Source organism: Micropterus dolomieu, linkage group LG23, assembly GCF_021292245.1.
Source record: "Micropterus dolomieu isolate WLL.071019.BEF.003 ecotype Adirondacks linkage group LG23, ASM2129224v1, whole genome shotgun sequence".
Taxonomy (NCBI): Eukaryota; Metazoa; Chordata; class Actinopteri; order Centrarchiformes; family Centrarchidae; genus Micropterus; species Micropterus dolomieu.
Genome location: NC_060172.1, coordinates 18,447,716 through 18,460,256, shown reverse-complemented (window position 1 = coordinate 18,460,256; position 12,541 = coordinate 18,447,716). Strand labels below are relative to the sequence as shown.

Here is a 12,541-nt window from a genome sequence, read left to right as displayed (position 1 = left end):
CCTCCGTTCACACACTTTCAAGCTGAAACACAGCTCTCTGGTTGCCATGGCAGCCCTGCAGAGGGCCATTAACATGCTGAGCACAGTCTCCAAGACAACTGTGGGAACACAGAATGGGACGTTTGCTAGGAGACGAGTTGCATGAGTACGGTATCACCCACCATGAGTTGGTAAGTTTGTATAAAATTTTTTTTAAATATCTCCTTATGATTGACAATAAATTAATCACTGAGCCCATAAATGTTAATTTTACTACTGATTTTATCCCCATTACTTTTTTAAAGCATAATTTGTTAAAAAACCTTCTGAAATATAGCTTGCAGTTAACAAATGAAAATGAAAGGTTTATTAGCACATTAAGAAAACATGCAATGCAATTAAAATATAGAAGAAACAGTTAAAAAACAACAAGCCGCTGATTATAAAATGACATAATGAAAAACGTGCAGCACCAGTCAGAACTTTAACAACTTCTTGACACAGTTTCTTTTAGACCAAGTTTTCCATTCTCTCCCTGTGAACATGACAAAAGAGGAGGGAAGACTAAATCACATCTACATTTGTGTTGCCTCAGCAGGGACGATATTACATGAGAAAAGTGGTGATGGAACAGTGGATAAGACACATGCCTTTGGTGTGAGAGATCCGGGCTCAAATCCACTGTGCAACACCAATGTGTCCCTCAGCAAGACACTTAACCCCAACACTGTAAACCCAAATAAATTCAGAATACTCAAAATATTTGTGGAAAAAAAAAATCTAAAAAATAAATAAATACATTTTTAAAAAACATTTAATTTCTGCATACTAAATTACATTGATTCACTGATGCTTATTAAAAGGAAATTCCACTAATGCTTCACTCAAAATTTGTAATTGTGCACAACTTATTCTCTGAGGGAAATCTACTCAAAAAATATATTGTGCTAGACTCAAATACTAATGGAAACTCACTCAACAAAATTACTATTACAAAATGCTAATTTTCAGATAGTAGTCCTGAAAAATACAAGTTCTCTTTATTAGTATCTACTCACAATATCTTCTGTCATTTTTACATTTAACAGACACAAAATAAGGCACATCTTGCATAAAGCTGAATAGACCAAGTACTTGACAGCTTGATCAGATAATTAACCAGCAATAATTTTGATAATCAATTTGTTTTCATTATTTTTTGCAATAATGTTGAACATTCTCCATTTCCAGATTCTTAATGAGATTTTTTGGTGTTAAGTGATAACTTGAATCTCGAGCTAAATCAACTTTCCTTTTACTACTTACTTTACTGTGTTGTGGAAAAAGCGACAATGCATAATTTTATTCCATCAGCATTTATGGAATCATAAGCAAATAAAGATAGCTAATAAAGATTGTTTAAAATAAGAAGTTCCACACTAAGCAAATTTTTAAGTGAGGTAGACGAGATAATGGGTTTCTGCAGCTTTCACCTGATAACATTTGAGACCTTTTTAAGACCAAAATTCAAATTCGCTTTATTGGCATGAATGTATAGCAACAATATTGCCAAAGCTATATATAAAAGTACATAAGGACAATTAATTTCATACATTTGATTATGAATTAAATTTAAAACCTATATCACAACTTAAAAAAAGAAATACACAAAGAAAATGCAATTACTTGCAGAATAAATCAGTGTATTCAAATTAGGGTTGGGTGATTGACAAAATTGACATTGGACAATGTCAACTAGGGGTGCTTCTCAAGTCTCTTATTTTTCATTTTCTCGCTCCTTGATCAAACCGAAAGTTTTTCCACTCCACCATCTTGCAGGCCGTCCCAAAGCTCTTATTTGCGTTCCAAGGAGCGAGGAGCAATCTGAGGAGCAATGAGCGAGGATACACCAGTTACTGACCGACACTCCCCCTTATTAGGTAGCCGTTATATTGATTGAACGCTGCGGCTGATCGGACTGAAGTGATACATCACGACAGAGGACTTTAAACTCAAGTGCACCACTGCAAAGAGTTGATTTGTTTTATGATTCACTGTCTAGTTAAAATCTGAGTTCATAGTAGGTCTGAACAACAAACGCCCCACACACACACAACTTAGGCCTATTAGAAAGATTTTCTTTTTCTTTTATTATGGAGACAATTAAAGTCAGAGAGAGTCTGACAGCAAGAAACATGTTTTACATAATTTATCCTCATTTCTATTCTGTCACATGTGAGGCTGGTCATTCCTGTGTTTAGTCAAAAATTATGGAATTCACTGCCCCTTTCACTTAGAAATATTTCATCTGTGGCTACATTCAAGACACAGTTAAAAACATATCTATTTAACATGTATTTCATTTAAATGTGACTATATGTATCCTATGTGATTGTAAGTTATGTGTTAGTGTGTAAATGTACCATGTAAAGCGACCTTGAGCTCTGGAAAGGCGTTATATAAATAAAACTTCTTCTTCTTCTTCTTCTTCTTAAAAAAACAATAAATAGTTAACACTTAGCCTAAGGAGTCGGACTTGTAACTAAACTGCACTGAAATGTTTAATGAAGCAAGCTAAGGAAAATAAAGCCGCTCATCCAGCCGATCTCACCACGAGTAAATTCAACCGATGAAAGTATGAATGAAAGCTGCTGTGCAAAAAATAAAAAAACGTCAGTCTTCAGACTATTTACAGGAAGTTTGGTGGTTGACGTGTAAACCGGAAACAAGCAAATGCACGGAGAAATGCATTGAAAAAAGGACACGATTATAAATCTCCTGTGACAGATCATCTTTTCAGACAGACGGCGACTATAGAAGCACACTGCCACATACATCTTTGGTTTTTCCTGAAATGGAGGTGCAGAAGGATTGCTTGCTGTCTTCTCCTTTCCTGTCGACAATGTTATAATGTTCGCACGACGAGGATGTTTAATTGCAAATTTGAACTAGCCTTCAGTTTAGTTGGTGCTGCAGATAGTAATGCCATAATAATATGGTGGCAAAGTCCTTTAGTGCGGTTGCAGAATTGCAGTGTGAAACCAAACCAAAACTAACCGAATGTATCAAAATGTATCACAACATGAACTTTGGCCCCCTAAGACCCAAGGAAAAGATGCAAGTGAGGGAAATGTGGTTGCAATTAAGAGACTGGGGTGGTGATGGCGCACTGGATAAGACTATACCTTTGGTGTGAGAGACCTGGGTTCAATCCCCCACTGTGACCCATCCACCATTGTGTCCCTGATGACATACATGTATAGCAATTATAAGTTGCTTTGGATAAAAGCGTCAGCTAAATGAATAAATGTAATGTAATGACTTGAGAAACACCGGGATGGACGATGACATTGATGAGCTATGTAATTAACAAGCTGCATACGGTGCACCTGCTGATGTGAAAAATGGATCAATAGAAAAATCCCCCAAAAAAAGTTCTGTGTTTTTTTTGGTGATTTTATAAAACTTAACCTACTCCGGGGAGCAGACAGGGAGACAATAATAAACTACACCCCAAAATCTACATTTAGTTTATATTCATTGCGCAGCACCAAGCAGTTTTGAGCCTCACCACCTTATAATGGCAGGAAAACACATGACCTCAGAATCATTACAAACAGGATTATTCATGTTTGCCTTTTGTGTCTTAATTTACTACCTTATACATTTGTAGAAATTCACATAAATTGGCAACATGAGAACCACCTCACTTCTGTATTATTACAAGCATTTCATATGTACATCAAAATCCAAAAGAATAATCTCATTAGCTTAAAAGGACTAATGTTAGTTTACATCCCTAATTTGCTTTAACATTACTAATCTCAGCTCCTCCGTCCTTTTTTAATTTAACCATCAAGATGTACAGTACAGGACAGAGCTGTAACCCGACAACTTAATGGTGATCCTATCCTTTGTCACTTTCTGCCCCTCTCTCCCTTACATTTGCTCCTCCTTTCAAGAATGAGGAGAAAGAGACAGCGATGCATTGAGTATTACTGTAGCTTACTGAAAGTCATTATCATGAAGTTTTAATAGCGGCGCTCATTCATTAAGCAGCGACAGTAGGCTTCCAATACGTTGAGACTGTTTTAAGCCCTAAGATCTGTTTTTCCATCCAAGAAGCGATAAGGTTACACTTCCCCATAGCTGAAGAATAAATCCGTTTTATATCTGTGGTACAATCTGAAAGACTTGCGGCAATGACACGAAAGCTGACTGTTGGTCTTTGTAGTCGTAATACAGCAAATGATATTTGGGGCGGATTTGGACTAGCGACAGAAAGAACTACGCCACCACGGGAGGAAAAACATTCTTGAGCGCTGCAGGGGCATTTCAATGAGCATTAGAGGTAGCGTTACATGGACGTTGGAAAATAAGTACCTGTTTAAAGTTTTTAAGACCTAGAACACAATCTTTACGACTTTTTAAGGCCTTAAATTTTAGACCCCGCTGAAACCCTGCAGGATGTCTACCTAACAGGTGCTGTTATCAGAGCAGCTGCTTTAATCTAGAGGTCTGCTATGGCCCCTGTGTGTTGGTAGTCTGTGTGAAGGTGTACGCTAATGAGATGTAGGATTGCCTGCCGAGGATTGGACCAGATGACGTCGACTCCTCCTGCTGTCTAGGCTCGATGATGATTGGCGTGGCCAGTGGGGGATTCCTCCAATCCAAGCAGCTGCATTTTATTCCAGCCTACCTGTCCAGCTGAGAGAAAAGGGGTGCTCAGTCCTGAACACTGACTGAACATCCATGGAGTACCATATTTTGGTCACACATAGCGACTTGTCAATTACAAGGTAGCCCCGCCCTAAAGCCTCCCCTGCTTTCTGGTCTATTTTCCTCTAAATGGGACCATAATTTACTAAATGAACATGATGCTGTGTTGAAGAACACTTGAAACTAGCGACTGAGACTATTAAGAGGTAAAATATTAAAATTAAAATATTCGTCTCCATTGCCGGTGGACCGCAGCTGTGAAGGTTGCTAGGCAACTGGAGCGGCGCTTCGCCACGCATGGGTAAGGGCGGGGTCAGTTGATGACGCAATAGACAGTCCTCCGTAGACCAGACCGTCTCATTTAACAACGGTCGGTTCGGCCTTTTGCGGCCACATGCCTTCGTAGGCCGCGAAGGCCACGCCCTTCGAAGGATGCGGTCCCTGAATTGAGACACAGCTTATATATGATCCAGTGGAGTCGCCCAGTGCTAGCTGTTACAGAGAATGCAGGTTTGAGGCTTCACTTTTCAAACCTGAAGGTTCTTGCTTGGTGAAGACACAAAGCTGCACCCTGGCTTCACAAATCAGGCACATTCAAATTTCCGTGTGGTTTTGAAACGGACCAATCAAAGAACGATATGCAGATTCAGGTTGTCCTCACACAGATGTGGAGGTGGGGTTATGTACTGAGGCGCTGCTGGAGGAAGTGAGGCGAGGAGGCCGGAGCCTTACGGGGTCGCTGAACCTATAGGTATCATCAGCCGCCGCAGGGATGTCACCCGTCAGTGTGTGAGTGAGTGCGTGTGTGCGTGCGTACCTCATCACAGCTGGCCTGAACGTGCTGCAGAGCCTGAGGGATCGGGGTCTGAGTGAAGACTGGCAGAGACAGACACAAACAATCAGCTATCAATACCTCCTGAAGCGATCAATAAGCCTGTGTGTACCGACAGAGGTTCTTTGTGTTGCTCAGCTTCAGGTTCTCTGTGAGCTCCATAATCTGTTCCAGGGTGAGCTGAGCCAGTTTACTGCTGGAACTGCGAAGACTGAGGACGGAGATACAACTGCTGTACCAGGTACCCAGAGACCATCCTCACCTCTGTCCCATCAGTCCTTACCTCTGTCTCTTGTGGGGCTGGTTGTTGTTCTTGATCAGCTGGGCCTTGATGTGTTCTCCCAGCGTGTTGTCGGGATTGGACACCCAGTGTCCCAGGATGCTAGTGGTGAACTGGTCCTCGGGGTGACATGGACGACTCAGGACCATCTTCACCATCTCCTTAGGGCCTGGGACACAGAGACGTTAACGGGGACCCAGGAGTCTCTAACACGAGTATCCAGATGTGTTCCTGTCGTACTTCTCTCTGCAGAGCAGCAGCAGCAGACAGTATAAGGCCTGTGTTCTAGGAACACAAAGACAAAGGAGTCAGAGGACTGATCAGGTTGGAGGACAGGGACCTTTTCCTGGACACCACTCACCTTTATATTTAAGGTGCTGCAGGATGGGGATGATGGTCTCCAGGGGGAAGCTATGAGCCAGGAACAGCTGCTAGGTGCTGTACTGCTCAAAGGTCTCCCAGTCTAGAGACTAAACTGTGGACACATGAAGAGGACGACACGAGGACAGGTGGAAGACGCGAGGACAGGTGTCCTCTGGGAGTGTCTCACTGAGGATGTTGAGCACAGTCGTTCCTGAAACTCACCAGGCTCCCCATCATCATGTGACACATCAACTCCTGCAGCCGCAACACAGAGACCTGCTTACTGAACACAACCTGGATCAGAACCAGCCTACAGGTTCTGCAGAGGTGAGTCCTGATCAGCTGTTACCTGTGTGGAGTTGATGACAGCTACAATCATGTTGAGCAGCTAAACGCTCCGCAGTGTCTCATCTGGGAGCTGAACCGAGTTAGAAACATTCAGACCTGGATCCGTGTGTGTCGGTGTAGATGGAGGGGGTGAGGTAGCAGAGCAGCCAGACGTCGTTCTCCTGACACGCCGTCCTCCTAACACGCCTTCATGCCCCCCCATGCATCACCAGAGACAAAAAAAAAAGTTACAAAATTTGCACAAAGGTTTCGAGTCGAGCCCGACTTCAGCTCTGACTGGACGGACAGCCGGAGAGTCCAACATGGAGGAAGCTATCATAGCTTATTATCCGTCAGCGTGCAGACCTGGTTTACACACACTGCACTAGGGATTGTTATTTTTATTGATACCCTTACTGCTTACTGATACGATTCTTTAAGGATACCACTATTGATACTTTATTTTGTAAGACCAGACCTAAGGGGCATGAGGTAGGCCTGTACGGTATGAGGAAAATATTCAATGTGCGATAACATTGTTATATACTGAGATGACATGGCTTGCAATAAATAAACATATTGAAGTGTGCATATTAACTGTGTGGTTATTTTAAAATTATTTATAGGATTAGAATTTAATAGTTTAAATACAGCTAAATGTTGTTTCTAGAGCAGCAACATTAATGTTTACATTATAATACTGAGTGACGTTTAGATAGAATAAAAACTCAGTCTGGATCAGTCCCTCCTCCTCCCCTCTGCTGTTATTCACTGCCTACAGGTAACATTACCTAGTAGAAGGAGGAGCGGCTGGTTTATCTCAGCCAGCAGCTGAGATTACAACAATGTGCCAAATTTTAAGGCTGCAGACAGACCGCTGTCTATTTATCTTGTTTTTAACATTTGGGTAATTGCTAAGTTAACATTAGCTGTGCTAGTAAATAACATAGCCTACAGGATGACAGACTGAGGACATGATTTCCGAGATGATTTCCGTTACAGACAGGTGTATTGATAAAGTATTGTCTTTTTACTCGGGAAGGTTTTATTGCATGTGCTTACAATAGGTCTAACAATCGTAGGTGTCGACAAGGAGTAGTTTGTAGCGAAGTTAACTTTACCGTCTCCACTGCAACGGCTCGGCATTTTGCTCTGCTGACTGCTGTGTGCGTAGGAGCCGACAGAGCAGCAGAGGCTGCAGCCTGATGATAAACCGTCCTGAACCGGGTCTCGATTTCCATCCCTACTTAGCACCAGCTTAATTGATTAGCATTTTAGCAGTCAGTTAGCTCGCCAGTTAAATAAGTTCGCCAACTAGCCCTGAGTTGTCACTGAGATTCTGGTCGGGCCTTTAAACCAGGAGTGCCCAAGCAGTTGGCCAAGTCAACCGCGAGTGGTGTAGAAAAAAAACAAGTGTGTTTTGTGTGTGTGTGTGTTATATTTTGTATTGAATGTACACTACTGCCTATATCATGAGTCCTTGCCTACAGTCCACAAAATAGTATTTAAAAAAAGAGAAAAAGAAAAAAGTAGGTCACGTTTAACCTACGGGAAGCAATAGTTGTAGCCTTACTCTGGGTCTTCGTTTTGGTGAAGATTGACTGCCGCGCTGTACGCGGTGCTTTCAAATCCCGCACTTTTGTGGCACGTAAAGGCGTTTTTGCAGGGAAATCCCTCTCGTAGCTCCCGTGTACTGTTTTAAAATGCCGCTCCAGATTTCCTCTCTTTGCCAACACCACCATTGCATTGCAGATCAAACAAACAGGCTTTGAATGAGAACAAAAAAATAAAATTCCTCCCATTCAGGGTGAAAATGGTAGGTCTTGGCTCGTTTCCCCTCAGCCATGTTAACATTTAGGAGCGTGTAACCGCTTTTCGCTAGCTTCTAGCTACTATTGACAGCTGTCAACCTCCGGTCATGCATGTCATACACGACTAAATACAAGAAGCCATTCAAGTGAAGGAAGCCTTTCGAGGCAGCGGATAGCCTTTTTGACGACTTAAAAACAGAGATCATGAAGGCCATTAAAGAAGTGCAACTCTCCCGAAATACTACAGCAAGGCGATTTGAGAGAATCGCTGTGGATGTAGAGCAACTGAAGAAGGATATTGACGCGTGTGAGTGCTTTTCCCTCCAATTTGACGAGTTGACTGATATGGTGGATGTGTCACAATTGTAAATTTTCATCAGGATGGTTTTTGGAGACATGAGCGCCAAGGAAGAGCTACTCACAATTTTGCCATTAAAAGGACACACCAGAGGTGAGAATATTTTTAATGCTTTCATGGGATTTGTTAGCGAGACAAAACTGCCGCTCTTCAAGCTGATCTCCATCACAACTGATGGGGCACCTGCTATGATGGGCCGCACCAGTGGGTTCATTACACTGTGTAAAGAAAGTGAATCTTTCCCGGATATCCTGAATTATCATTGTATAATTCACCAGCAAGCGTTGTGTGGAGAAATTTTAAATATGAAAGAAGTCATGGATATTGCGATGAAGATTGTGTGTTCAGTTTGGGCCAGGAGTTTGCAGAGAAGGCTTTTCCGTGCTCACTTGGAGGAGAATGATTCTGAGCACACAGACCTGCTGCTTCACACGGATGTTAGGTGGTTAAGCAGAGGTAAATGTTTGGCCAGATTCACGGAGCTATTGCCTGAAATCAAGGACTTCCTGAAGCTTTCAAAACGTGTGGATTAACATACAAAGCTAGAGGACCACCAGTGGCTTTTAGATTTATCTTTCCTCACTGATCTCACTGGCGAGCTCAATGAATTGAATTTATTGCTGCAGGGTAAGGATAAAGATGTAGTCAACATGATGAGTTCAGTGAACACATTTAAAAGCAAGCTACAGCTGATGTCAAGCAGGCTGCAGCGTGGTTACCTGCGCAACTTCCCTCACATGCAAGCAGAACTACAACGTCAAGGTGTGACACAGCTTGACAGTGCACATCTTTAGCCGATGTGCAAATGTGATAAGCCAGGTATGCAAAAGGGGAGACACTAACAACCCCTGTTTTTCTTGAACTAACAAAGGTTCCATTATAAACTTTGTTTGTTCTGTTTAAATAATAACCCCTGCTAAGTGAGTAGTGGCGTTTGCCTCTTAGTTTAGTAGTAATGAACCTGTTGTTACCCTTTAGTGATGTTTGAAGACTAGAGAACCATAAGAAAGTAATCTTGAAGAGTTCCCTAATTTCCTCTTTTTGTTTTGTCTTAATTCCTCCCTGTTATTCCCTAGTAATCACTGTCTGTTTAGTATTAACTAATGCTTTAGTTAAACGTTTCATATACAATTTTCTACTAAAACATTCATCCGCAAGCTTGTGTGTATAACCAGCTTTCCAGTTCTTAGTAAAGAAGCTCAAAGTTGAATATCTACTCTTCATGTAACCAGAACTCCCCAAGTGGACAAAATAAGTATTGCATGCCATCGTTCTGAAATGCCGTTTTAATGTATAAATGTCACTCTGTATTTACCTGTTCATAATCTGATGCCATTCGTGTATCTTGCTTATAGTCTCTAAGTAAGAACGTGTAACAGCCAATATTATCCAGAAAGCTAGTTAAGTTCCTCTCATCTGATGTGATTCCTAGGAAATGCTAACCTTAAGGTTGAACTACTGACAATTGTTTTCCTTTTATCAAATGCTTAAAACTTAGAATGGTATACCCGTTTGACAATTAAGGTTTGATTGTGTGAAGATATTTGATACAATACGCGCAAATAGATTTTTGAATAGAAATATTAAGAGTTAAGAAGACAGTCTCTCAGGAAACCGGAAACAAGCCCTCAGGGGAACAAAGGACTGCCCCTCTGGGAACCACGCCCCAACAAAAAAAAGCGACACCCGCTCTTGTTCGCTCTCTCTTCTCTTGCTCTCTTGTCCTCTTGGCTCTGCACGCGCTCAGCGTGCCCCGTCTCCCGGCAACGCCCTAAGAAGTTCGACCCGGCACAGCGAAGGCTCTTTGTTCGTTTCAAGCCACATACACGAAGCGCCGTGACCTTGACTTTTCCCTCGTTCCCAGCAAATGACTTGCTTTTTATTTTATTTTATTTTGTTAAAAGTTATCAGACCGTTAAGTTACACTAGTTTAATTCAAGAGCGACCAAGTTCTTTTTAAGCTTTATTCGTTGAGCTAACTTACACTGCTCCGGACCGGACCCGTGCACGTGGGCCCGCCAGCAGTAACAAAGGACGACCAAACCTCTAACCCTAGCCAGGGTTGTAAAGGCCCCCACTGCAAGTTTCTTCAATAAGCTGACAAAAGACGGACCTCCGGAGCAATTCCCTGGCAGAGAAAGTGACCGGCCGACGGTTTTAAGCCGTCCTAACCGAGAACGCACGGAACTCCGCCAGCGTGAGGCCGCCAACCAGCAACCCGGCTTGGAGAAACGACAAGCAGTAAGACCAAACCAAGGCATTCTGTGATCAGTGATGTCCCATAGTTTGTTAATAGATTATCTTTAACTCTTAAAACTCATAGCTTGCGTTCATTAGCTGCCCATGTGAATCAAATTCTACCCACAATAGAACTCCACATTCTCATTGTTTAGCTATTGTTTATTTCTTTGATGTATATTTAACCACATTTATGTCGCCTTAGTTAGTTAATAAATTTCACTGTAATCACAGGAATTGTGTGTGTATTGCTTAACTCCAACTCCCTGTCACGAGAATTTACCCCTTCGATATGAGACTGACTGATTGATTTAAGATAATTGAGTGATTATTAACTAACTGATCACTAGTGAATAATTGTATAATTATTAAAACGCTACCCAGAGGTCCGGAGACTCTGGGTGAATTAAATCTCCGGTGGTGCCCTGCGAAACGAGAGCTTTATGAATTAATATTCTCTGAATATTAAAATTCATAATTTTGTATTAATTCTCATAAGTTTATTAAAATCATAAGTAGACATGCTACACATGTGTGTGCATGTGAGTGAGTGAGTGAGTGAGTGGAGCAGAGAGCGGGTTTGTGCTACAGCGCACTATGCAAACTGGCAACTGTGTGAGAGGATTTTGTCTGTGTGTGTGTTTGAGAGAAGAAGGGTTTGTGTTGTGATGTTTAGTACTTGTGTGACAACAAGAAATAGTGTTGTGAGATTAGTTACTGCAGGCTGGAAACAGTGTGTGGGTTTGCGATGTTGACACTGGACTGGTAGATCTTGGGAGGCTGGCTACTTGAAAAGTAGATCTTTGGTAAAAAAAGGTTGGGCACCCATGCTTTAAACTAATGCAGTTACTGTTTGTACCAAACTCTATTTAACTTAGAGAACACACACACTCACACTCTGGCATTGGACGACGTCAACAATGAATCACTGGGATGGACGACAGCATTGATAGGCTATGTAATTAACAAGCTGGCATGCAGTTCACGGTTGTAAATATCTAGAAAGGTTACGAGATCTGTGTCTTTTCTGTGGCTTTATAAAACATAACCTACTGCTTATGGAGAAACTCATGGGAGCAGACAGGGAGAGAGAGGCAGGGAAAGCCGATTTGTTTGCAGTGAGAGACCAGAGGTAAAGGTGTGTGTGAGTGAGTGCACGGAGAAGTCAAGGCAGGTGAATTAGAAATAAAATGCATGGATTAACATACATGCTTTCGCAGGGTGTAAAATGTAAAAATCCACCGATCAAGAAATATGCAATTCTACATAATTTCAGAACATTGTGATTACCACATCTGTGAATAACAAGTAAGATTTAAAACTTGCTGAATAAGTTTAGCTAGTCTACATACAGTAAGACACATGCCTTTGGTGGGAGAGACCTGCGTTTGATTTCAACTGTGACACATCATCTATGTGTCCCTGACTCAAGACACTTAACTCCTAGTTGTTCCAGAGGCGTGCCACCTTTAACATATATAGCAATTGTTAGTTGCTTTGGATAAAAGCACAAGTTAAATGACTAAATATATTTATTTTATAAGTGGAATACACTCCACCTGGTTTACTTTACTGGCCCCACCGCTAAGGTCTGCTGACTTTGCTTAGTGTGTATATGGCAGATACTGCAGCATTATATTAAACTAACTTACACC

The 12,541-nt window shown here is 41.7% G+C and overlaps 1 protein-coding gene and 1 long non-coding RNA gene across 7 annotated transcripts in view; one reads left to right on the top strand and one right to left on the bottom strand.

The window, feature by feature from the left end:
- Positions 1–12,541, bottom strand: part of LOC123962611 (clustered mitochondria protein homolog) — a 30,734-nt gene that overhangs the window by 17,592 nt on the left and 601 nt on the right. For 3 of the 6 annotated variants that reach the window (XM_046038772.1, XM_046038771.1, XM_046038773.1), the window contains exons 2-6: positions 6,502–6,686; positions 6,151–6,407; positions 5,793–6,074; positions 5,495–5,553; positions 4,520–4,665 (exon numbers count right to left, since the gene is read on the bottom strand). The gene's annotated coding sequence lies outside the window, so the exon portion shown is untranslated. Of the gene's footprint in view, position 1; positions 87–4,519; positions 4,666–5,494; positions 5,554–5,792; positions 6,075–6,150; positions 6,408–6,501; positions 6,687–12,541 lie in introns of those variants that run through there. The other 3 variants (XM_046038774.1, XM_046038775.1, XM_046038777.1) reach the window with 3 other exon arrangements.
- The window catches only part of LOC123962618, a 29,708-nt gene continuing 17,303 nt past the window's right edge, over positions 137–12,541 (top strand). The window contains exon 1 of the long non-coding RNA XR_006823018.1: positions 137–170. This is a non-coding gene — a long non-coding RNA (uncharacterized LOC123962618). The remainder of the gene's footprint in view (positions 171–12,541) is intronic.